Genomic DNA, 26,700 nt, shown 5'->3' with positions numbered 1-26,700 from the left:
TATAATCAGAGTAATCATTAACACTTGCAAGCCATTAGCAGCTAACAATTGGCCCCTGCAGTCCTAGGCTATGTGCATGAAATCTCTTACACTATGTTTACATCCCATACACCAAGCAAGTTTTGGTATTCAGAAATGCTAATTATTTCACACCTCATTTGCATCTTCACAGTGCTCAGAGGGCTGAATCTACACTACAGAAAGGTAATGGTTTAGCTATGGAAATAGGAGGAGGGGAGACTGACTGGCTACAGACAGACCATTACTGCTAGTTACTTGGAGGAGATTGTCCTACAATTGCCGCACTACTTCATAAGTTATGGCTGTCCTCTTCAAAAACTGCTTACATGTTCATATTTTGAATGTATTTCAATATGCAATGAAAAAAGAATTTTGATATATATGCAATTTTAAAAATCACTGTTGGTAAACTGCACATATGCCAGTTCTTGCTGTGCTTTCCAAGTTAGTGTGGTTACATCACAGTACTGTGCTATCATTTGCTATTGCGTGACTGCCAAAACCATATGTGTGACTCAGATTGAATGAGTGATGCACTGGATCGGACAGTGTCTGTGATGGAACATCTGCTGTGGGGCTGCTAACATCCATGTTTCTATAAAGCCACAATATCCTCTGTTGTTAGCTGACGTGGCCGTGGCAGATCCCCCTCCCATACTGGTACTACTTTCACTGCTCCATCAGTGAGTGAGTTATCCCTACCCATATGTGGTAGACCACAGGGCATTGGTCCTCGATGTAGTTGTGAAGACAGCTTATCCAGCAGACATTATTTACTTTCTGGTAGCACCTCTACTTTAAACTGGGGAAATGGAAGTGGCTGTGCAACCTCTGGAAGAGGCAGTTTGCATGGTCAGAAAGACGATACTGAACAGATAACTCTACCATGCATGGCTCACACCTGTCCAACATGGCAGGATGTAGTGCTAGCACAGTGCTTGATTGTATTCATGCATGCCCCAGGCATATTTCACAAAAACTACCCATACCGAATTTCACACATGCAAGGTAAAAAGAACAACACTGATTGTGATATATTTTCTGTTAGTGGCCCTGAGATATTTCATACTTTAATGAATTCATTGTATTTCTTACTCACACACACTCACTACTTTGCTGTCACCCTTGCCTATTACACCTTGCCACCCTGTGAAAATGATGATATCTGTGCCATGGACTTTGTTCATTTGTGTTTGACTTATGGTTGCATATATGTCTGATACACAGAGTGGAGAGGTAAGAGACTGACAGTATGCAGGTAGTTTCTCTTCTTACACATTCATTCATATACTACAGGTTTCACACTTACCTTGACATTACTGCAGTTATGATTCATGTGCTTTGGGACTGACTCTGTCTGATGCCATCTGTACGCAGACATTATATGGGTAAGTAAAGTTTGTGGACATCGGATGGCTTTACTTTTAATATTTGTATGTGCTTAGGTTGTTATGCATATTCCTTCACTGGTGAGTGTGTGTGCTATCATTTTCCTTTTAGCTGCTGAGTGTGTGCGCACTAACTTTTGAGTCTTAGGTGGTGAGTGTGTGTGCTATCCTTTGAGTCTTACGTGATGAGTGTGTATGCTATCCTTTGCCTGTTAGTCAGAGCAAGGGCATATTTTGCATGCCAACATCTGCTGGCTACCTCTGCAGCTGGAGATTCTCCCCCAGAATCCTTGTATGTACATGCTGGAGGTGCTGTCCCTGCCTGTGGTCCAGTAATTTGTGGTTCTGGCCCTTGCTATCCCTGTTGCAGCTGTTTCCTCAAAATGATATTGTGCAGCATGGCACAGACTGTGAGAATTTCTAAACAGGAACCTGCTTTGTACTGCAGGGCATCCCCTGATATGTTTAGACAACAGAACCATGATTTCAGCATGTCAAACACATGCTCTATGATGTTTCTAGTATGAGTGTTGGCATTGTTGTATAATTAGTCTGTGGGTGTGCATGCATTTCTGATGGGTGTTATGAGCCACAGTTCCAGTATATAATCTGCTTCAGAAAAAAACACAGCAGACAAAAGTGATTGAACCAAATAGTTTTTAGTTACTCCATCTGATACCATGGCTATTCACCTTCAATGATACATTCATGCTTAGATTCACACATTTTATACCAGGTTTATCGCATCAACAATTGCATTCTTAAAGTGATATGTTACATATATTTGAACCATTTACTAACTGCAATGTATTCCCATTATTAGCAAAATATATTTCCTTTTAACTTTGTCATTCCTAAGTTATATAATTTATAATCTGTATCACCCAGGAGTTTGCCTTGTGGAAAATCACCCCTAATAAACCTTCTGTACAGCTGCAAGGTGTGCTGTATATGTGAGTCATGGTAACTGCCTGTGTTGCCTGCAAAGACATTGAAGATGTTCCCTTGGGCAGTTGACGGAGTGTAACCTGTTCCTGTTGATGTATGTCTTTCCCTGTTCACCAGATGGGGCTTTTATTTCTATGTCAGTGTAGTATATGACCCCCAAGACTTCAGTAATGTGAGCTACAGCATAGAATTCCTGCATTAGTCTTGCTCTCTCCTCTAGTGTGCATGGACATATATGCACTCCCTTGCATGTTGTAGCATAGCATTAAGATATTGGTGAAATATTCTGGAGGCTCAGGCCTGTGATACTCCTTGTATATTCCTTGTGGGTCTCTGGAATGTATCAGTAGCTAATATCCTTAATGCTACACATACCTTAGGTTCCACTGGTATAGGTTCTCCTCTATTTCCCTCGGGTCTGAAGTAGGGGTGGCAGAGGTTATAGAGTTCCTGTAGTGTTTTCCTATCAACCCTGTATCGCTCTACTATTTCGGTATCATGCAGTCCATGATATGTTATACAGGGTGTGAACACCCGTCGTCTCCTTGGATGAGGTCTATCATCATCAACAGTAGCATAGATTTGAGCCTGTTGCACACACACATGCAAGAGAGCAGCAGCAGCCCCTAACATTGCTTTGTTTTCTAAGTGTGATAGTGACTGTATTCCAGTAGTTTTTGGAGTTCATGGTAAATGGCTACACCATCTCTACATGGTTACTTTGTAGCATCCTGAATGGCTCTGCCATCTTGGATTGTTTAATTTGCATGTAAATCAGCTGCTTATGCTTTCATTACCATATTCAACTGTTTACCTTTGGCAGCTACAGAGGATGTGTAGAGCCATTTAATGAATACAAAATGCTGCACCATCATTTGCATGTTGCTCCACAATGCACACATGGTAGCCATTTATGAACCTGGTCGACAGTCTAAATTGCTATTAAACATTATTTTATGACAATTTAATGTGGTTAAAGTGTGTGGAAGTAATTTTTTTTTTTAACACTGACTTAACACACTGATTGCTTTGGTGCTACTAGAAATTCTGTAACTTCAGTCGCAAAAGTATGCTGAACACATTTCAAACTGTTTTTGTGATAATAGCACAGTTTGGCAGAGTTTAGTTATGTGGAGGCATACTTATTACTAGAAACTATAAGTGTTTACTTGGATACATAATCCAGTACTGTCAGTTTATTATTCTGGTTGGTGTCCGCTGACTTGATGGATCCTAACTCTGGTATCTCCCCACCCATCAAATCTGGTTGCACCTAAAAATAGAAACAAAAATCCCAGTTATACAAATGAGATCCAAATGGAAATAACAGGAATATCATTCTTCAAAATCTAAAAAGAGGGGTTTCTTTCCAAAAAAGGCACAACTCCCTTGCAAATGAATAACTGTGCTGAGTTACAGAGCCCCCCTACCCCTCTCTTGCCCCTTCTTTCCTTCTTTCGCTAGCTGTTCCTCTTCCTGCATCCCCTAGGCTCTTTCTCAGTCCTGTAGCCTGACCACAAATAGTCTCATATAAATGGGTTCTGAAAGTAATTCAGGATAGGATGCACTTGGCAGTGGATAGAAAATCCCCCCTTTCAAGGGAATTTCCCAACAACCACCAGACCAGACAGAGTGTTTCCTTCAGTGTTCTATCACATGTTAGAAGTAGGGGGTCATAGAACCAGTGCCTGCAATACACAAATGCAAAGGAGTTTACTCCAGAATCTTTTTGGTACCAAAAAAAGAGCATTGCTGGATACCCTTTCTAGATTTGTCCTTTCTAAATACCTTTGTGAAAGTTCCAAAACTCAAAATACTCACCTTGCTGTTGGTGCTAGCATTGCTTCCAAACCACTGTTTCATGGTGACTCTAAATAGTCTATACACATCTTGCTGAAAATACTTAAAAGAATATCTGTCTAGTTGCCTCAAAACAGTTGTTGCAGACTTTATGACACTATATATAGGCCATTATCCTGATAATTCCTGTAGAAAATGCTCAGGCATTTAATTTCACAGGTCTTTTAATCAATGTCAATTAAAAAAAAAGATATGCTCCAGAATTGCATTCTGAAACAGCACTGCTTGTCAAAGGGGAAAGGAAGAATGACAAGAGTGTTGAGGAAGCATTTTGTGTACCGCATTACTGTTCTGCAGTTTATAACCAGAACTACGTATTCCTTCTAGTTGTTCTTCATATTTATCTCCTGAAAACAGTTTCTAATATCCATTACTGTATAGCCTTTCCCCATTCCTCAGTATACATAACAGCAGATACGTTAGCAACTACAGAGATGTCTGAGTTGGGGCATATAGGCACAATCAAGAAGCTCAAATATGCAAAGAGCTTAATTTGCTGTACTTTAAAGGATAACATTTACTGCATCTCTAATTCCAGCATGTCTTCTTTGTATTTGATGTTGTGACATTGACTCTCTGTGGGGTATTACAGTTTATTCCAGTTCTAACACATGTAAATGGAATTTAACATCAAAGTCCCCTGTTCAAATTGTCATGCAGTTTTTCCTCAAGTCACTCTGACATCCATCAAAGACAAGTATATTGGAAAGGCTTGAAAGAGCATTTCATGGTAGAAAGATGCTTTCGGAATTTGCTTTGTCCAGCTGACTCATCTGTGATTATACTGCTCATATCCTAGAGACTATACCACAGAAAGGCTTGCAGCTTCTTATTTACAGGGATTTTTGTAAGCTTACACGTAACTTCATCCTGTCCTACTGATGCAGCATTCTGAAAGCCATCATGTGGCAGGCAGCTGTTAAATGTTTAATGAGGTTTCTTCTCCACTGATGCTGACCTAGATAATCAGGTACTTAGGCTGATGAATGCTCTGTGTGAGAACCAGGAATACTTTTGTGAAATCATGTTGTGACCTTGCAGGAGAGATTGCAGTCTCTGCCTTCAGTGAAACAATTACAATAAAAATTAACATATTTATCAAAATAATTTTTGATTAGTCTCTACAAAATGATTCTTCCACTTCTTGTATTGCATTCCTCTATTGCAAGACCTGTGTATTTTGTATTTGTAGGGTTTTCTGTTTCCCAGAAACTGTAAAATAACAATCGCCATCATTCAAATTAATAAATTTTGTACATGAATGTACCGCAACATAACTCCATGGCAGGATTGTAGCCTGAAATTTATTTTGTACTCCGACCTTAGCATTCATAAAATGTACTCATCTCTCAAAATGCCACCCCTATGCGCTTCGGAAAGGGACTGTTTATTTTAAGCTGTAGCTACTTGGAACCATAAAATGGTTACTTTTGAGGTGCATTCTTCTCAGGAAAGCATATTTTGTATAGCATTGTATAGTATACAACACTCCAGGCAGTTCTAAACCTTCTGTGTTGTTTGAATTATACACTTTATTTGAGATACTCAGAAAATGTACTCACTCGAGTACAGTGAGTATGCCTAGCTGCACCCTTGCTCTATGGACATTCAACCTCAAATGGTTTCTGATTTGAATACTGCTCTTTGAGATGTTAACTTCCATTACTTTTAGGCCTTTCCTAACATCAAAAATGCATGCAGCTGTACACATGCATATACACACGTACATATACACACATACATATACATACATACATAAAAACAATGTGATCATTGTTGTTTATTTTATAGTGCTATCTCTTTTCCACTGCTTCCCTGAGCCCTGTCTTCTTGCAGTTACAGTAAAGTAAGAAGGACCCCATCATTGCTGTTCTGGCAGTTTGTACTTTTCTTTTATCCTGAAGTATCCATCTGGGGCAGTAACAGTCACGTCATTGATCGTGATTTACTCAGTTAATTATCTGATTGGCTTCTTGTAATTTTTTTAAGCCATCTGGCCTGCCTTTTCTCCAGAACCTAAAGAATTCCTGTGCATAAACAGTGCATTTTGGGTCAGCCTATGTGAACCTCTGTGGCTTCATACAAGACTGTTTTTCATTCAAATTCATTGAGGTGCTGGGCCCATGACAACAAACATTGCTGCTCTGTGTGATTATTAATGCTGAAGTTCATTTCTTTAAATTCCCAGGCAAAGCACCGTTGTTTGCTGACTTTCAGAATAGCTGTCTCATTATTTGCAGTCTTAATGGTGGGGCATTCACCATGAATGAACAGACTTGTAAGTTTAGAAGTTTATAAATATCTATTTGCTCTACAGGCTTTATTTCTGTTAAACAGCAAGTTAATCAACATAATCTGCCAACTTTTTGAAGAAGGTAAAACAGTTGTTACCTTCAGACATACTATTCAGTTCATTCTATGTGTTTATGTATGGTATGAACTTCCTTTATTTACTATAGAAACCAAAAAGTAAAAAGGTCACACAGACAAATCAGTTACTGAAAATTACAAGAAAAACCTAGCCAAGCTAGAGTTTTCCCCTGTGTGATACCTTAAACCTCCTGTAGTAGATGCCCATGGGACATATGTAAATGATCCCTTAAGGACATCAAGTGTTTCAGCTATATGGCTTATAAATGTCCATGACTTTTTACATTTCCTTTTTAAGTCTTTGTGGATATATTCAGGCAAACAAAGCCAAAAAGTACAGTTGTGTAAGTTGCATTTAACCCATAACAGTAGATGTTCAAGTTCCTCATTGCTGCAGTAGCCTTTAGGTCATATGGGTTGTTTCCCTACCCAGGAAACATCAGTCAATCTTCACAAGGCTATTCCGCTCCACCACAACTTCATTCTCACTGTTGACTGGCCAGCCCTGAAGAGGGAGATCAACAGTTAGAATCAAGAATAATGACTTTCTTACCCCTACGGAGAGTGAATGTGCTAGATGATGGGACTTTAACTAGCACTGTATACAGGAAACAGCCTCAGTTTAATAACTTGCTTCATGCTACCAGTTGCCATCCCCAACATGTAATAAATAATATTCCTAAATCTCAATTTTCAAGGCTTAAGAGAATATTTTCTATGGCAGCTGGTGATGACATACAGGCCAAGGATATGGCACAAAGGTTTCATAATAGTGGGGGTATCCTAATAGGAATATTCAAAAAGCTGTAACTTCTGTTCAACAAATTCATAGACAGCAAGCTCTTAAATATCGTGATAAAAATCAGACATGGGTTTTACCTATCAGGTTTATTATGGATTTTGGTAATAATACTAGCTTTTTACTGAATATTATATAGCAACATTGGGATATATTACAAATGGATGATAAGATAACAGCCTTATTGCCAGAAAGATGTAGGTTCTCCTACAGGAGAGGCAAGAGTATGAGTGGTTGGTTCAACCATTATAAGAAAGGAAATAAGGTGGTAAAGACTGTTACATGGAGAAGATTGGATGGGGGTCAATGGGCTGCCACCCTTGTGGGCATTGCAGTTTCTGTAAGTTTGTTCCCAAACAGAATTATTTTACTTCATCGAACTGTCCCAAAATATTTGATATTTTGTTTTTTGGAATCTATAGCAGTGATTGGGTGGTATATATGGTTAATTGTACCTGTCCAGCTTTTTATGTAGGGCAGACATCACACCCATTCAAATTAAGAATATCGGAGCATTTAAGTGACATCAAGTAATGCCCTATATAAACACAGCTTAAAACATCCCACTGCAAAATTCACTTTTACCATTGTTGATAGAATTCAAAAACATAGGATGCAGCAGGAGGGTTTGCATTCCCTTTTAAATTTTAAAGAGCGTATGTGGATATTTAAATTAGGGACTTTGTGTCCCCCTGGTTTAAATGAGCAAATGTAATCAACCAATGAAATTGTGGTGATAACATGTATTTTTTGTATATATATGCATGTTCTTCGGGAGCAAGCTTGGTTAGCACTGATGAAGGCTAAGTGGTGTTGGTGACATATTTTTTTTATGTGCTTCCTTTGTGGATGGAATTGTTTTTGTTTCATTAAATTTATTTGAACAAGTGGCTACATTGAATGCTGGCTTTTGCAGTGAAATACGTGGTCTTTTTTGAGCCTAGCACCATACCGTACTTGCGTGGGGGTTGGTCTGTTTTTCATAGACCTCTGATCCCACCATTGTTGCCTGCTGGAGTTTCAGTGGTTCACAATGAAGTTTTCCAGTGAGTAAGCCTTTGCCTTTAAGAAGAAGCAGTTTTCTGCTTTGATGGATTAGTACTCTATACTGCTCCAGTCCTGTCATTTTGCAGATGAACTTGACATATATTGGGCACCTACATTTTTAGGCTGAAGTTATTATATGGATAAAGTGCATATGTCAGCTATCTCTCTACATCATAACCTTGTGGAGGCCAAGATTGTGGCCAAACACAAACCAGTTAACTCAATAGCACCTCTAAGCTATAGAATTTCATACATCTAGCAGCCTACAATCATCCTTGCATTATGGAGAATTTTCTGAAAATTCAATTTAAAAAGCAGAAGACAAATATATATATTTTGGGAACAATAAACACAAGCAAAAATGTGCAAATACCAACCTTATTAGGACTTGACTATATGGTCTTGTGTAATCTTTTGACCCCTTCTGTCTTTTCAATAGTAGAGTCAATGCATTCAGAATCTTTACATCAGTATTATATTTTAACCAACACAAACCCAGAATGGCCCTTTAGAGAAAAGTTCCATAAACAAATTAGCATAGCTTGGAAGCTGTACAACCAAGAATTGTATTGTTGGAACATTTTTATTCGTCAGATACAATATTTCATGTAACGGCTAGAAATTCCTCACTAAATGATTTACTGAAATATTTAAAGTAGTACAAAATACATGCATTATTATATAACTAGCAATATATGTAATACTGAATATTTCTCAAAATATGTAACTTAACAGTACTAATCTCCATGACATGTTGTCGCCTCACAGCAAGAGGTTCTCCCCTTCGATTCTCGGCTGGAGCGCCTTCTGTGTGGAGTCTGCATGTCCTCCCCGCGGTCGAGTAGCATTCAAAAGACATGCATGAATGGGCGTGCCTTCGTTGAAAGTTGGGCGTCGAGCTGGCACCTCGGCACCGTAAAAATCTACTGCCAATCATTAGCGGACTGGAGTTCCGCTGTGGCAACCCCTAACCAGGAAAAGCCGAAAGAATAACAACAACAACGGAGAGAGACAGAAAGCGAGAGACAGAAAGAGAGAGACAGACAGAGACACAGAGACAGACAGAGACACAGAGACAGACAGAGACACAGAGACACAGACAGAGAGAGACAGAGAGACAGAGAGAGACAGACAGAGAGAGAGAGAGACAGAGAGAGAGAGACAGAGAGACACAGGAGCCCAACAACGGGGATGTAGGGGTGTAGTGCTGCTGCCCCACCCATCATGAGTGCTGCTCCACCCAGACATAATGACCACACAATTCCCCAGACCTCAACACAAGCTATAGCAACCTTTTGTGCATACCTCTAAAGATTTGAGTATCAGGAAAGTTAAAGAAATAATGACCTGTGCAAACCTCTGAGCAGAGGTCATTATACAGGTCATTATTGACCTGTGCAAACCTCTGAGCAGAGTCGGTCTTACACTAGTTGGGGTCCATGGCAAAGGCCTGTACTAAACTTGTGGTGTGGGAGCTGCCAGGTCTCCATTACCTCCAGATGCTATATGATGACTTTTATGCCTTATTTTTGAAAGATACAGTTGTTAAATATTGTGTGTTACTGATACCAAGAAGAGCTACATATGAGTCCAGCAATATTGTGTGCCCACAGAAAAATCTGTGATATTTTATTTTTTTACACATACACACATGCACACGCAGATATACATACACTCACATTGTCCCTGTCAAACTAGGTCAGTAGTAAGGTACATTGATTTTTCACATATGCACTCACATTAACAATGACCCTGACAAACCAGGTCTGTCATTAATTGCGCACACACACACACACACACACTGCACATTTATCTACAGGCAAATTGCAGGAACACTAATTCACTTACAACATATTTTTGGGGACAGGGAAAAGTGTAAAAGGAAAGTTGGTAGAATTAATAAAAGCTAACTGCAACAGACCGCTGCATAGTCATTCATACAGAAGTAACAGAACACTTGATATCAACTGTAATAAAATGTTTTCTTTTTTGTAATTGTGGAAGTGCAAATAAAAATGGCTATATTTGCATGATAAGAGAAACAACAAGACAATATATTTTTTTTGCCTAAAAAGAAAGGAATTGAAGCATCATTGAAGTTAAATAAAACAGCTACTATAAAGAGAATATTAGACTTTGTACCAGAGTGGACTGGAATAGGCTGTGAACCTATGACTATGTTTGCACTGCACTCAAGGTGCTGTCTTACAAACAGGTTTGATGATTGCCACTATTTCAGGCATTGTCTCATGAAAACCTTCATTTTTCATCCGTCTGTCTTTCTTATGTTCTGCCATCCACTGTGGTGCTCCGTAACAGATGCAAGCTAATTCTAGCTGTTAAAGCATTCTTCTGATCCTAGTACATGAAGGTCCGTAACAACAAATAAAAAAAAAAAAAAAAAAAAAAAAAAAGAAGGAATACCTTATCCAACATCAGTATTTATAAGATACATCTGTTACCGAATGGCTACTTTCTGCTTTCTTGATAGCACTGCTATTAAGTGCAGGAGGATGAGATTAAAGTGCAGATGATTTTTTTTCTTCTGCTACTGGACATTGAATGGTGCATGGTTGGTTGAAATTATTAATCAGAAATATATTTGTCTACATTATATATATATATATATATATATATATATATATATATATATATATATATATATGTCTATATATATTTATATATATATATATATATATATTTATATATATATATATATATATATATATATATATATATATATATATATCTATATATATATATATATATATATATATATATATATTTCTTTTTTTTTCTGATGTGACTGATGTTCCTACTAAACCTTACAGCTGCTGAATATGCTGCTAACTTCATTCCTTTCTCAGTATTAAGGATTTGCAGACCTGACTCACGCAAAAGAGAACATTTTGTATTTATTTTCTAGTTGAACTAGTGCTTTCGGTTTGATTTGTGTAAAATGCAGATCTTTTGTTTTATATTTGTGTACTCGTCACATGTAACACATGACATGTGTACTCACATGTCACTTCAGTGTGCCAAGCAGTGCGCTTGTGAGTATCTAATCAACACAGATGCATATGTGTCTGTGTTATATTTGTTAGGAAACAAAGCATGCTAGCTTTTCTGTCCATGATTATACAGTCCTCATTCACCGCTTGATTAAAATAATGCCACGGTTCCTTCCCTAGTTTTAAAATTGCTGTAATATGGCACCTTGAAATGCTGCAAAGCTAAAGGTGGAACCAGAAAATGCACTAAAGACTTTTACTGCAATTAAAAGAGAGAACTGTTGCATTCTTACATGCGGCAATTGAATGGGAAAAGGATATTTTAACAGTTATGCGGCCTAGGAAGGTAATGTTTACCCCTTACACTCATTACCTGTTTTATCCTAATCATGGTTATACTGTAGCCCCAATTAGGATAAAGCATATAAATGGACAATAAAAAGAATTAAGGATTTTTGTAGGTTTTTTTCTTTTCAGCAGTGAAGCAGGAATCTGACCATGCTTCTCGTATGCTACCATCTGAACATTTCTATCATGTTTCTTTCTCCTTTGGCAAAGATCATGGAAAAAAGCATCCATAGGCAATTGCTAGACTACCTAATCCATAATAACTTGCTCTCTAACTGTCAACATGGTTTCAGACCCTCCCATAGCACTACCACTTCCCTCCTTTCCTTTACAGATTGTATTAACAAAAAACGTAACTGTAATATGCTTTCCTCGGTACTATTTATCAATCTGTCGAAAGCATTTGACATGGTCAATCATCAAATTCTGATAGATATCCTCAAATCCCTAGCCTTAGCTGCACTCTCTATCAAATGGCTCCAATCCTACTAAGATAAAACAGGCTGTACTCTGGCACAACACTCTATCTAAACACCTACCAGTTAACCTCGGTGTACCTCAGGAGTCCATATTAGGACCTCTCCTTTTCTCCATATTCATCAACGACCTTCATCTAGCAATTCCCCATGCTACTTGCATACAATACGCAGATGACTCCACACTTATATGCTCAGCCACAACCACCTTTGAACTTCACTCCCTTACCCAAAATGTATTTAACACTGTTGAACAATGGTTCACTCAACGTTGCCTTCTCTTAAACCCTAAAAACCTAAACTCCTCCTTTTCAATCCTAATCATAAGTCCTCTCCCATAGATTTTGCTGTTACATCCACTAATGGTACCATTATATCACCTGACCTAACTACCAAGCTACTTGTTATTACCATTGACAACAACCTTACCTTTGACATACACATCAACAACACTATTAAATCTGTCAACAAAAAACGTGGCTCTCTCTACAGAATTAAACCCTTCCTGTCACCTACAGCTAGGACTACTATTGCACACACTCATCTAATCTCTACACTCCTCTATGCCTCAACCATTTTAGTTTCATAGTTTCATAGTTTCATAGTATAGTACTAGGCTATCTGCCCTGGGGCATTTGTAAGCCTAGCCATAGTGATGTGGCTTTTGCCACCCCATGAAGTGGTACAAAAAATGTACAGAATAAATTTAGAATACTGTGCCTCTGTCTAGTAGTGACACAATGAAGGTCCCCTTATATAATAGAATTAGTTTACTGTGTCCCTGTCTAGCAGTGACACAGATGTGAACCCCGGGGTAAACTTACGATCTCCCATCCACTCATCAAGATTTCTCTTGAAAAGAGTCAGTGAGGGGCTCTGCCTAATACAAACTGGGATCTTGTTCCAAAGCATGGGAAGCCTCTGGGTTATGAATCTATCCCTCCAGCATGTCCTATTCATACTTGTGCCGAGGTTTAGGTCTTTAGCTCTCGTGGTCCTGGTGGATTTGGATTTTTTGAGGTGGAGCATGTCCATCAGATCCTGATTGGACATGGCCTTGTACGTCAGGCAGAGATCACCTCTGAGCAGGCGGTATGCTACTGAATAGAGCTGAAGTTTCTTTAGTCTGGCAGAATAAGACATATGTTGGAGACCCTTGATCCTTTTGGTGAGGTACTTTTGTGGTCTCTCCAGCTGTTGCAAATGCCGGGTGAGGTACATACCAAATGGGGCATTGTACTCAATCATGGGTCTGATGAGGGAGGAATATAGGGGTACAATGACATCCTTGGATCTGGATGTGAATCCCTTCATGATGAGGTGTGCAAGGTAGAATGTTTTTCTAACCACTTTGGCAATGTGGGTGTCAAATGAGAGGTCGCTGTCGACTTGGATCTCTAGGTCTCTGATTACTTTTTCCGTACTCAGTGGGTTGCTGTCTATGTGATAATTTGTGGGTACTTTGTTTTTCCCAAAGGGGATGACTATACATTTTTTGGCATTTAGTTTAAGGCCGTGACTCCGGCACCAGTTGTCCGTTTCTGTGAGGCCTTTTTGTAGGATGTGTGTGTCTGCTGGTGTATCGACTATGGCACCTAGTTTGCAGTCATCTGCGAACTTTGTCAGCCACAGCCCTCCCATGTTTGCTTTAACATCTGAGAAATAAATGCCGAACAAGAGGGGTCCCAGGACAGATCCCTGTGGGACACCACTTGTGACTGGCTTTGAGTCTGACATTGCTCCAGTGATTTTAACTTTATGGGTTCTGTCCTTTATCCAGTTTGCAACCCATCTAGTGACATAAGGGTTTACTTTTAAGCTGTTGAGCTTATCTATGATGCCAGAGTGGGGTATTGTGTCGAAGGCCTTAGCCAAGTCCAGGTATGCTGTATGGACTGCTTTGCCCTCATCAATGGCTCTAGTGACTGTTTCGAAAAAGTCAACCAGGTTTAAAAGGCAGGATCTGCCCTTTACAAAGCCGAACTGGGTGGGGTCAAGTGTCTGTAGGTCCCCTATGTCTCTGTTTATGAGTTCCATAATGATTCTTTCCATAGCTTTGCAGACCAGGCTGGTTAAGCTTATGGGTCGGTAGTTTCAGGGTCTGTAGAGGCATCCTCCTTGTGGAGTGGGACCACTGTTGCTGTACGCCAGTGTTCAGGTACATATCCCAAAGTAAGGCTAAGGTTAAATAGCATTTTTATGTGTGGGTTTAGCTCCTCTTGGAGTTCACGTAACACGCAACCCGGGATACCGTCAGGTCCCATTGATGCTGTGTTTTTTGCTTTGTTTAGAGCGGTTCTCACTTGGACATCTGAGATGACAGGGAGATTACATTCAGCTGGGATAAGTATTTCTTCTTTTGGGGGTGAAGGAGGGGAGAAATTTGCACTGAACCTGTCAGCCAGAATTTTGGCAATATCTGTGGGTTCAGTGTATTTTATGTTATTGTGAACCAACTCTGAGCGTATCTGAGGGTTTCCACCCAGGTTTCTAACATAGCTGAAGAAGGCTTTGTGGTTATCTTTAGTGTCCTTAGTGATTTTTCTCTCAAAGTTGGCCTTGGATGTTTTTATGAGAGAACGTAGTTTTCTGCTAATGTTGATCAGAGATGTCTTCCCTTCATGGGATTTTGCTCTGATGTGCAGTAGCTTCCTTCTTTTGTTATACAATTTGTTTATGGCTGAGGCCACCAGACAGGATGCTTACCTTTGGTGGAGAGGGACTTGGATTTGTTTGGGATTGCATGATCCATGCATTCTTGGAGATGTCCATAGAAAGCATTTGTGAAGGATTCAGCATTGTGGGATGTGGTATCCACTGGCACAGTGGGCTTAAAGGATACCATCTCAGTCTTAAGAAGAGTGAAGTCTGCTTTTGAGAAGTTTTTCACTGTGGTCTTTTGTGCTGGGGGTGGAGGTGGGATATGTATATCCAGGGTGATTAGTTTGTGGTCAGATCTCACCAGTGAGGGGTATACTTCTGGTGTGGAGCATTTTGTCCCCATGTTTGTGATGATCAGGTCTAGTATATTATCTCCCCTAGTGGTAGAGGTGACTAGTTGTTCCAGTGCATTTGAATTTATGAATTCCAGGAACCTTTGGGCTAGGGTATTAGGGCTAGAATAATGTACCCAATCTATGTTTGGGTAGTTGAAGTCTCCCAATATGATGGTATTTTGTGATACATTCATATCCTCCAATGTTTTCAGGAAGGCTGAGTGGGGTTCTTGAGATTGGGAGGGTGGTCTGTAACATGCTACCAGTTGTATAGCAGTTTTGCCTATGGTTAGCTGCACCTGTATGGTCTCTGATGCTTCATGTGTTGCTAATAACCTGGAGGTGTGGGTGTCCTTGATGAATATGGACACTCCCCCTCCCTTTGTGGTTTGGCCCGGGTTTTGGGGCCGAAAAGTATGATATGAGGTATAGCCTGGTAGCACTGGGGTGCTCTCCGGAGCCTTGAACCAGGTTTCAGTTACTGCACAGACGTCAATGTTCTCCATGCTGAGGAGTGCATCAAGTGCCTGCATCTTGAGATTTAGACTTCTGGCGTTGAGCAGCATTACCCATAGTTTTTTTCCATTTTTGTTTTCTAAGGAGGTGGGTTTGTCTTTTGAGCCTTGTCTAAAAAAGGCACTATGGGGGTGGCAAGAGCCTTAGCCAATATCCGGAAGCCCAGTGGTGACAGGTGTAAGCCATCCCTTGTGAAGCAGCGTGGCTTGTCCAACATGTCATCCCAGGCAGACAGACATTGGATCCCCTTAGAATGACACCAGTACTTGAGCCAATTGTTAAAGCTGATCATCTTGTCTTTGTATTGTGGTATCATTCTTGGTGAGGGCAGGATGCTGCTCAGGGTCAGGGTCATACCAGCCTGGGCTACATAATCGGAGAGCTCCTCTATGTCTCTTTTTATGTAGTCCAGGGAGGTACTTCTCAGGTCATTCACACCAGCATGGACAATGACGGAGTCATATTTGTACTTGCTTTGGAGTGACTTGAGTGCGTGTGTTATGTGGCGGATCCTAGCTCCTGATAGACAGCTCACAGTCACCCTCTCCTTGTTCAGCCTGGTCAGCGGGACATCAGTGTGTCTGACTATAGAGTCACCTATTACTAATGTATCAGGCAAGGTGTTTGGCCTTAAGGGCTGTGATTGGTTGACACACTGATTTATTGAAGTATGTGTTGCATGTGTTTTGTTTTGAGGTGGTGGATTTTTGGATGTCTGCTTTGGGAGCCTCTGTTATTTTGGTAAGTTTTTTATTAGAGCCTCCGAGTATGTCTTTGTGTTTTTATGTGTTTGGTTTGCAGTTGTGGTAGGTATATGTGGGACTGGGATTGTTGTGTGTGTGGTTGCCATCTCCTCCTGTCTGGTCATGCCAGCCCTGAGTTGAGAGAGTTCAGCCTCCAGTTTGGCTATATAGTTGCATCTCTCACATGTATTTGTGTTTGTTGGGAGGAGGAGATGGTTGTCTGTGTACATGAGACAATTGTAGCATTGTCTCAAGATACCCATATTGACCAGCTGAATTGGAGACGACGCCAGTAATCTACCACTCGACATGCTAGAACAGTATAAGGGAGTGCTGTACCTTTAAGGGAAATGGATATTCACAGGGGTGGTAAGTAGATGTAGTGCTTTACTTAGTACGAGAGTGCTTACTTGGTAGAGAAGTATTGAGAACAAGTGCTAGGCTTATAATATAGTGAGTAGTCTGGTTATACTAAGAGCAGAGCTTCCTTAAGGGAAAATTTGAAGAGCACACTTGTCGGAGCCAGAAAAAGTTTAACCTTGTTTAACTGGCGCTGCGCTATGTGCACAACCGCGCAAAGCCGTGCAAACGCGGATATTAAACAGTGAACTACAAAAGAGCTAGAAATGGTCCAAAACAACCAATTACTACAGCTTCTTGTGCTGAGGTCACTTCCTACAGGGACAGGTAGGCTGCTCAAGGCTCCCCACTCCCACTGGTGAGCAAAGAAACTTCCTTCTATCCAAGCAAGGTAATGGAAAACACAGGAACTACACCACAGCCCAGAATACAGCAATGCCTGTAAACTGGTCTAAACTAGTCGAGGAGAGGCGGGAAAACAAGGATTATTTTTTTGGTTTTTTTGTTTTTTTGGTAGAAACACACAGAAAATGCAGAAACAGTGATAAATTAGTTACACAGGCTAGCACACTTTAGTGGGCAGCCTCCACAGTTAAATTAAACAAACAAGCAACAAACTTTCGATCAAATTCGACTAAAATGTAACTTTAAGTGCAGATTTTAAAATAATGCAGCAAACAGTTAAAAAACAGTTCAAGCTAGTTCATGGTAAGCTGCAGAAGCTATTCCAAGTGAAAAAAAACAAAGATACTTAAATCCAGAAAGTAGTCACTTTTCTGAGTTCCCTGCTGCTATGACCACTCTGCAGACCCACGAGGAGCTTGTCTGTGCAGTATAGCCAGAAAAAAACGCCCAGAGGCAGATTTTAAACAGTGAACTACAAAAGAGCTAGAAATGGTCTAAAACAACCAATTACTACAGCTTCTTGTGCTGAGGTCACTTCCTACAGGGACAGGTAGGCTGCTCAAGGCTCCCCACTCCCACTGGTGAGCAAAGAAACTTCCTTCTATCCAAGTAAGGTAATGGACAACACAGGAACTACACCACAGCCCAGAATACAGCAATGCCTGTAAACTGGTCTAAACTAGTCGAGGAGAGGCGGGAAAACAAGGATTATTTTTTTGTTTTTTTTTTTGGTAGAAACACACAGAAAATGCAGAAACAGTGATAAATTAGTTACACAGGCTAGCACACTTTAGTGGGCAGCCTCCACAGTTAAATTAAACAAACAAACAACAAACTTTCGATCAAATTCGACTAAAATGTAACTTTAAGTGCAGATTTTAAAATAATGCAGCAAACAGTTAAAAAACAGTTCAAGCTAGTTCAGGGTAAGCTACAGAAGCTATTCCAAGTGAAAAAAAGCAAAGATACTTAAATCCAGAAAGTAGTCGCTTTTCTGAGTTCCCTGCTGCTAGGACCACTCTGCAGACCCACGAGGAGCTTGTCTGAGCAGTATAGCCAGAATAAAACGCCCAGAGGCGGATTTTAAACAGTGAACTACAAATGAGCTAGAAATGGTCCAAAACAACAAATTACTACAGCTTCTTGTGCTGGGGTCACTTCCTACAGGGACAGGTAGGCTGCTCAAGGCTCCCCACTCCCACTGGTGAGCAAAGAAACTTCCTTCTATCCAAGTAAGGTAATAGACAACACAGGAACTACACCACAGCCCACAATACGACAATGCCTGTAAACTGGTCTAAACTAGTCGAGGAGAGGCGGGAAAACAAGGATTATTTTTTTGTTTTTTTGTTTTTTTGGTAGAAACACACAGAAAATGCAGAAACAGTGATAAATTAGTTACACAGGCTAGCACACTTTAGTGGGCAGCCTCCACAGTTAAATTAAACAAACAAACAACAAACTTTCGATCAAATTCGACTAAAATGTAACTTTAAGTGCAGATTTTAAAATAATGCAGCAAACAGTTAAAAAACAGTTCAAGCTAGTTCAGGGTAAGCTACAGAAGCTATTCCAAGTGAAAAAAGCAAAGATACTTAAATCCAGAAAGTAGTCGCTTTTCTGAGTTCCCTGCTGCTAGGACCACTCTGCAGACCCACGAGGAGCTTGTCTGAGCAGTATAGCCAGAATAAAACGCCCAGAGGCGGATTTTAAACAGTGAACTACAAATGAGCTAGAAATGGTCTAAAACAACCAATTACTACAGCTTCTTGTGCTGAGGTCACTTCCTACAGGGACAGGTAGGCTGCTCAAGGCTCCCCACTCCCACTGGTGAGCAAAGAAACTTCCTTCTATCCAAGTAAGGTAATGGACAACACAGGAACTACACCACAGCCCAGAATACAGCAATGCCTGTAAACTGGTCTAAACTAGTCGAGGAGAGGCGGGAAAACAAGGATTATTTTTTTGTTTTTTTTTTGGTAGAAACACACAGAAAATGCAGAAACAGTGATAAATTAGTTACACAGGCTAGCACACTTTAGTGGGCAGCCTCCACAGTTAAATTAAACAAACAAACAACAAACTTTCGATCAAATTCGACTAAAATGTAACTTTAAGTGCAGATTTTAAAATAATGCAGCAAACAGTTAAAAACAGTTCAAGCTAGTTCAGGGTAAGCTACAGAAGCTATTCCAAGTGAAAAAAAAGCAAAGATACTTAAATCCAGAAAGTAGTCGCTTTTCTGAGTTCCCTGCTGCTAGGACCACTCTGCAGACCCACGAGGAGCTTGTCTGAGCAGTATAGCCAGAATAAAACGCCCAGAGGCGGATTTTAAACAGTGAACTACAAATGAGCTAGAAATGGTCCAAAACAACAAATTACTACAGCTTCTTGTGCTGGGGTCACTTCCTACAGGGACAGGTAGGCTGCTCAAGGCTCCCCACTCCCACTGGTGAGCAAAGAAACTTCCTTCTATCCAAGTAAGGTAATAGACAACACAGGAACTACACCACAGCCCACAATACGACAATGCCTGTAAACTGGTCTAAACTAGTCGAGGAGAGGCGGGAAAACAAGGATTATTTTTTTGTTTTTTTGTTTTTTTGGTAGAAACACACAGAAAATGCAGAAACAGTGATAAATTAGTTACACAGGCTAGCACACTTTAGTGGGCAGCCTCCACAGTTAAATTAAACAAACAAAATTTAGTGAAAAAAATTCACTAATCTATCTAAGAACAACCTCAATAAATTGGAAATCTCCTACAATAACATAGCCAGATTTGCTACTGGTAACACATTTCGAACTCACCATTGCTTTAATTTAAAGCAGCTTCAATGGTTGGAACTACAGAATCTGCTCAAATACCACCAACTAATCATTGCCCATAAAACTCTTTATCAACCTTCCAATACTCCTACTCTATCCACCATCATCACCCCCTATCATAATCTGAAGTCCTTACATTCATCTCAGAAACTTCTAGTTAACACATCTAAATCTAGCAACAGGGCTGCGGATTCTCTCTTCTCTAATACTGTGGGAAGATTCTGGAATCTCCTACCCAGCGACCTTTCCTCACTTTCCTCTATACCACCCTTCAAAAACAGACTGAAACTTTTCCTCAAAACACACTGGTTATGCCCCTGTACTAAACCTGACTAATTCTCTACTCTACCCAAATACAGTCGGCCTATCCTATACCTTACCTTTTTCACTCTGTATTTTATTATTTCCATCCTACTGGATACTTATTTGTTAAAAAAAAAAAAAAAATGCTAAACTCATTTTACTATTACTGAGCATTAATCTGCCTCTTTTATTGTACTGTACTTGTATATGGAATTAGCCTGTATGCCTCCTTTTTTTTTTCTACATTAAGTAATGTAACTACTTATTATTTTGAACCTGCATTTTACATTGTATTGACTTCTGCTCTCTCTGTATTATTTCTGTATTAATCAGATTTGTCCTTGTATACACAACTGAAGTTATTTTATATTGTTTTGCGATTATATTATCTGTGTGTCATGGAGCTTATCTCCCCGGACCTCTACTGAAAATGGACATGTATCCAGTTAGACTAGCCCGGTCAACAAATGTAAAATAAAAAAAATAAATAAGATAAAATAAATAATGAGTAGTTTGTTCACTACAATTTCAGATCACAGATCTCTCTCTCTCATATACACACACAGACAAACACACGTGCACACACACACACACACACACACACACACACACACACACACACACACACACACACAAACACACACACACACACACACACACACACACACACACACACACACACACACACACAAACATGTGCACACACACACACACATACACACACGTGCACACACACACACACACACACACACACACACACACAACACACGTGCACACACACACACACACACACACACACACACACACACACACACACACACACACACACACGGTATTACTGGCATTTTATAAATGCTGCAAACTCTGAAATCATACTGTCAGATATATGCCATAAAGTCACAGAGCAATAAAGTCACTAGAAAAAGAAAGGATCTCTGAACTGCCGTTATAATATTTATACTCTGTATATGTTTATGCAGTTATTCCATGGCTTGCTGCATTTAGGTATTTCAACTAGGAAATATGGAGGCTACCTAGAACAAAATGTAAAGAGCTATGAGTTTCCCGGGGGGGGGGGTATAAACTTAACAGGGACAGAATTTAGAGTAAACTGATCGATGGGTGATGATGTAGCACAGTGGGTATAGTTAATAAGCCCAGTGCCATTGCCCTTATAAGCTAGAGCTCGGTCCAAATTTTGAAAGCAGGGATGGTCACTTTAAAGCTTAATTTTTTTTTTTTTTTTTGCATTTCTGCCCTCCTGACTGTGCACATGTATGCTATAGCATACAGAGAGTATAGAAGTACAAAGAACCATACTTTATATCCCAACTACAACTATATACAAGGGTAGGGGAATGAAGGATGGGTGCAGCTCTACTGCACCAATGAGGAATTCAAACATCTACAGTTATAGGTAACTGCAACTTACACAGCTGTACTATTTTCAGCATTCCCACTACTACAGTAGTCCTTAGGTTATATGGGTGATTACTAAACCTCTCCAACCTGAGTGGAGATAGGATATAGATCCAGACCCTGGAAAACAGCCCTAGCAAAACTTGCCCTAGACCTTGAAAAGGAATCTAGTTTGTAACACTTTGCAAAAGTATGTGTGGAAGACCATGCTGCTTTTTGTAGAATGCTTCTAGAGTCCACCCATTCCAGTAAGACATTAGACAAGACAAGGCTCTAGTAGAATTTGTCTTGATACTGCCTGGAATAGACTTGCCACGGTGGAATAACAAAGAACAACAGCTGATGACAGTCACCAGGAAATTGTGTTTCGACACAGGATGTGTCTTTTTTGCCCCATGAAAGAAAATGTATAGCTAATCAGCTTTTCTGGAGGACTTAGTTCTGTCAATATAGTACATGAGATGCCTATGTACATCCAATGTACCTAAAATCCTTTCTTCCTGTTTTTTAGGTTCTGGGTAGAAAACTGGAAGACTGTACTGATTCAAAGTAAACTCTGAAATCATTTTGTGCATAAATGAGGGTTTTTTTTTTCTTAATGTGACCCTATCTGTTTGGATTATGAGGTACGGTTCACTGACCATGAAAGCTTGCAACTCTGATATGTCTGTTACAGATGTCAGAGCAATGATGAGTCCAGTTTTCCAAGTCAAGATCATTAAATCAGCTTGATGATCAGGTTCAAAAGGTAACAGAGTCAATTTCTCCAGCACAAAGTTGAAATCCCAAGGAGAAGCAACCTGTTTATGAGGAGGTCTCTGGTGTAAAAGTCCTTTCAGGAACAGTTTTACTATAAAAGGGGAAGAAAGAGGAGGATCCATGGGCAGACATGCTGAAATGGCTACAAGATGAACCTTTATAGAGGAATAAGGCCAGAGCTTAGTAGCTCATGCAAATAGTTGAGCAACAGTGGTACAAAATCCCTGGTGGGCCCAGATTATTGGCCAGGCACCAACTAGAAGATCACTTCCACTTGCCAATATAAGATTTTCTAGTAGCAGGTTGTCTTCCTGCCTTAGTACCCACTGCACATCCTCATAAAATAAGTACCTAAAAGATATCAGAATTGATCATCCTGGCTGTGAGTTGAAGTTGGGTGAGAATGGAATGTATCAAACTTCCTCTGTCTTGTGTGAGTAAATCCAGTCTGTGAGGAAGCTTGGGTAATTGCCCTTGGCCAATTCCATAAAAAAGGAGAACCAGTGTTGTCTGGGCTAAAAGGGAGTCACCACAATATCTGTGAAGTCCTTATGAATCTTCAGAATTACCCCAAGTATCAGTGGAAAAGGTGGAAAGGCATAAAGGAATGTTCCTCTACATGAAACTGAAAATGCATCTGTTTCTCAGGCTTCCTTGCTTGCAATAATAAGCATCTTTTGAATCTAGTGTTACCATGTAACTCATAGGAGAGAATGATGTAACAGGCTTTGCAGGGTCAACATTTTGAATTTTAGTACTTTAACATACAGGTTTAGAAATGAAAGATCTAGTACTGGTCCCTAATAGGTCTTTTTCCTTGGTACCAGAAACATTCTGGAGTAGAAGTCTTTGCCCCATTTGACTTATAGGCACTGGATCAGTTACTCATAAGGTATACAAAGACTGAAGAACCTGAGGAAAATATTCTGTTTGGTTCAAAGGGTGGGGAGGAATTCCACTGAAAGGAGGTTTTTATATCCAGTGCAATCTGTAACCCTCCTGCACCACTTTTAACACCAAACAGTCTGAGACAATCTTTTGCCAGATGAGGATATTGATAACCAGCTTCTGATCAAGTTTGGAGAAATATTGGTTGGAAGGAAGGGGAATGAATGCTGGCATAGTTATTTTGTACTGCTGGTCTGTCCCTTACTGTTATTTCACTCCAGCCATCTTCTTAGCTCCTTGCTTACCAGAATATAACTGCTTTTGCTTATTTGGTTTTCTAGGTAAAGAGGGATGCCTAAAGGTTTATATTAGTGGATATGAAAAATCTTAAATGATCTTTAAATCTTTCTTTCATTAAATTGTTTGAGAACCTGGGAAACAGAAATACAAAGCAATACATCCTTGTCTTGAGCAGAATCTAAGATTTTAGACAGTCTGTCATCAGCAAACATTTGGTTACGTACAAAGGTATATCTTCTCAAAACTGTCACAGTAGCAATAGTGCTAGACACAGTATCTGCATTTGGATATCTGAGACAAGATAGAAAACAAACGGATTCATAAAAGAGTTATTTTCTGTAGGAAGTGTAGAAAATTCCCACAGACTATCTATATAGCAAAACATGAACTTCCGCATGCATGTCTGATAACTGAGAATTCTGAAAGTTAAAGTGGGAGAAGAAAACATCATCTTTCCTAGGCGGGCAGTCCAACACTGTCTTCTTTCTCACCAGGTGAAGGATTAGTGCTCAGGAACAATCTCTTGCCAGCAGGTGAAGAGGCATATATGGCTGCTGGATTTGATTTAAATTGAAAGAAGAGGAAAGTATTTGTCAGAATCACGTCATACATTTTATCTGCCTTTATAGGTATTGACCCTGAGTATTAAGATACAACAACATTCAACAAATCCTGCAGGGCTGGCAGTATAGGAAGGACAAGTGAGGAAAGTGGACCATCCATTTGTAATATATCATAATATCTCCTCAGTTCAGGAGGAACATCTGTTCACTCCCTTAAAAATACCTCATTCATCCTGGCTATGGTCTGAATAAAGGAAAAAACATTTACAACAAGGTAAGAATTAATATTTTCCTAATAATCTGAGAGTTGGGCTTGTGAATCTGAAGGATAAGAAGCCCTGTCTCTGTCATCATCAGAATCATCAGGACCTGTTTCTTCAGGGATGTATTTGCAGAAGAAGCCCACCTGTAATGCCTTCTGGACACCGGGATTCATAGCTTGTAATGCATGCCTTGTTAAGGTAAACAAATCAATTTTCTTAACTGTTATGACATCTTGTGTTAAACAGTGTGTCTTTTCTTTACAGGAGTCCCTGTGTAAGAAGACTGACTCAAAGGAAGGACTCCTGTCTGGCCTAATAGTCTCTTGCCATTGTTTCCTGGTGAAAAATCTCCCAGATGCTGCCATAATGACAGAGGGCTTATGCTACAAGAATAGAGAAGTATGAAGACAGAAGAGGCAAGTGAGAATAGTTGCAGAAAAGGATACCATGGGGAGAAGACAGAGAAATGGTGAGAGGTATGTAAAGAGGAGAGGAGTAGAAAGAGGAAGTGTGAGAGAGATGCAAAGAGAAGAGGGAAGTAGGATGGATGAGAGGGGTCTATATTATAGCATCGAAGTCTAAAAACATCGAATGTTATAATATCGAACCCATTCAATTGAAACACCAGAAAACTGAACAGTCAGAATAGCAAATATTTTCCCAGGGAACAAAAACTGTTCCGACAAACATACACACAACTCAAGAACACCAAAATAAATAATCCACACACATACACTTCATGAAACCCTACACTAAACCAGACATATACCACTAGCTACCCACTTACCTTAACCCAACCCTATCCCTAAGTTCCATCCCTAACTATCGCACACTCACCTTACCTGCTCCCTAACACTAACTCACCTACCCTAACCCTCATGTCCACACAATCGCGCATTTACCTGACCCGTGCCCTAACCCTAACTCACTTAACCTGCCCCTACCCCTAAAGTCTGTCACTACCGCACACTCACCTCACCCGCACCCTAACCCTAAAGTCCCTAACTACCGCACACTCACCTTAACCCAGTCTGTTCACTCACTTACCTCAACCCGGTCTGTAACCATCGCACCACACTTACCTGAACCCAATCCGTAACCTCCGTTTGCTCACTTCCCTAAACCCAGTTCGTAACCATCGCACCACACTGCTGTAAATAGCAAAGCCACATACCACCAAAATCTTACCCTAGGTAAAATTTCGATGTTCCGAGGCTTTGCTATTCTCAGCTTTTGCACTAACGGGTTCAATATTATAACATTCAAAGTTTTTGAACTTCAATGTTATAATATAGACCCGATGAGAGGCAGTAAGTAATGGGATAATAAGATGAAATAAAGAAGGATAAAATAGGGAGAAAGGGGTATGAGATAGTTAAATTCCTGGTACTTCTGGATGTTTTGGATTGAGAGACAAATGTAGTCCCACAGTTTAGGTGCTAGGATGGAGAATGCATGGTCAGTGCAATAAAGTTTAGTTTTTGGAGTTAGGGTGGGTTGAGATTGAGAGATACCCCTGAGATTATATGTGATTGGTTTTAGTGAAAAGTTTGAGTGAGAGGAGACAATGTCTAAAGTGAAAGGACTTTCTGAGTTAGTGATCCTAGTAGGAGGCTGGCGTTCAAATGTATTGGGAGTCATTTAGCTTTGGTGAGGTTTAGGCAGTGGTGTACATCATTAGGGGTTAGTAATGAACAGGCAGATTTTATTGGAAACGATTTGTAAGGTGGTAGCATTTTTCTTTGAGGCTGCAGCTATAATGCGTAGTCCATATTCAAGTTGAAATAAGAGGATTCCTTTGCCTATGACAGCTTTGGCTTGCTTGAACAGAAGAGGTGATAGTTTATTCACCCAGAACAGTAGGGTGTCAAGCATTTTGTGTGCCTTTTGAATGGGTAGTTGAAAGTTAAGAGATTGATCTAGCCAAATGCCAAGGTATTTGAAGGATGTGGTAGTTTCTATGGAAGTATTGTTATTATCTTCAGTATTAAGGAAGATGGGTGCCTTGGTTATTTTTGGGTTGGTTCCAAATGGCATTGCTTTTGTTTTTGAGGGACTGAGTATAAATTTCTAGCCTCTTAGCCACTG

Source organism: Protopterus annectens, chromosome 8.part0, assembly GCF_019279795.1.
Source record: "Protopterus annectens isolate FY-2018-M chromosome 8.part0, PAN1.0, whole genome shotgun sequence".
NCBI lineage: Eukaryota > Metazoa > Chordata > Ceratodontiformes > Protopteridae > Protopterus > Protopterus annectens.
The sequence above is the reverse complement of the archived record's forward strand: the minus strand, read 5'-3'. Positions refer to the sequence as shown.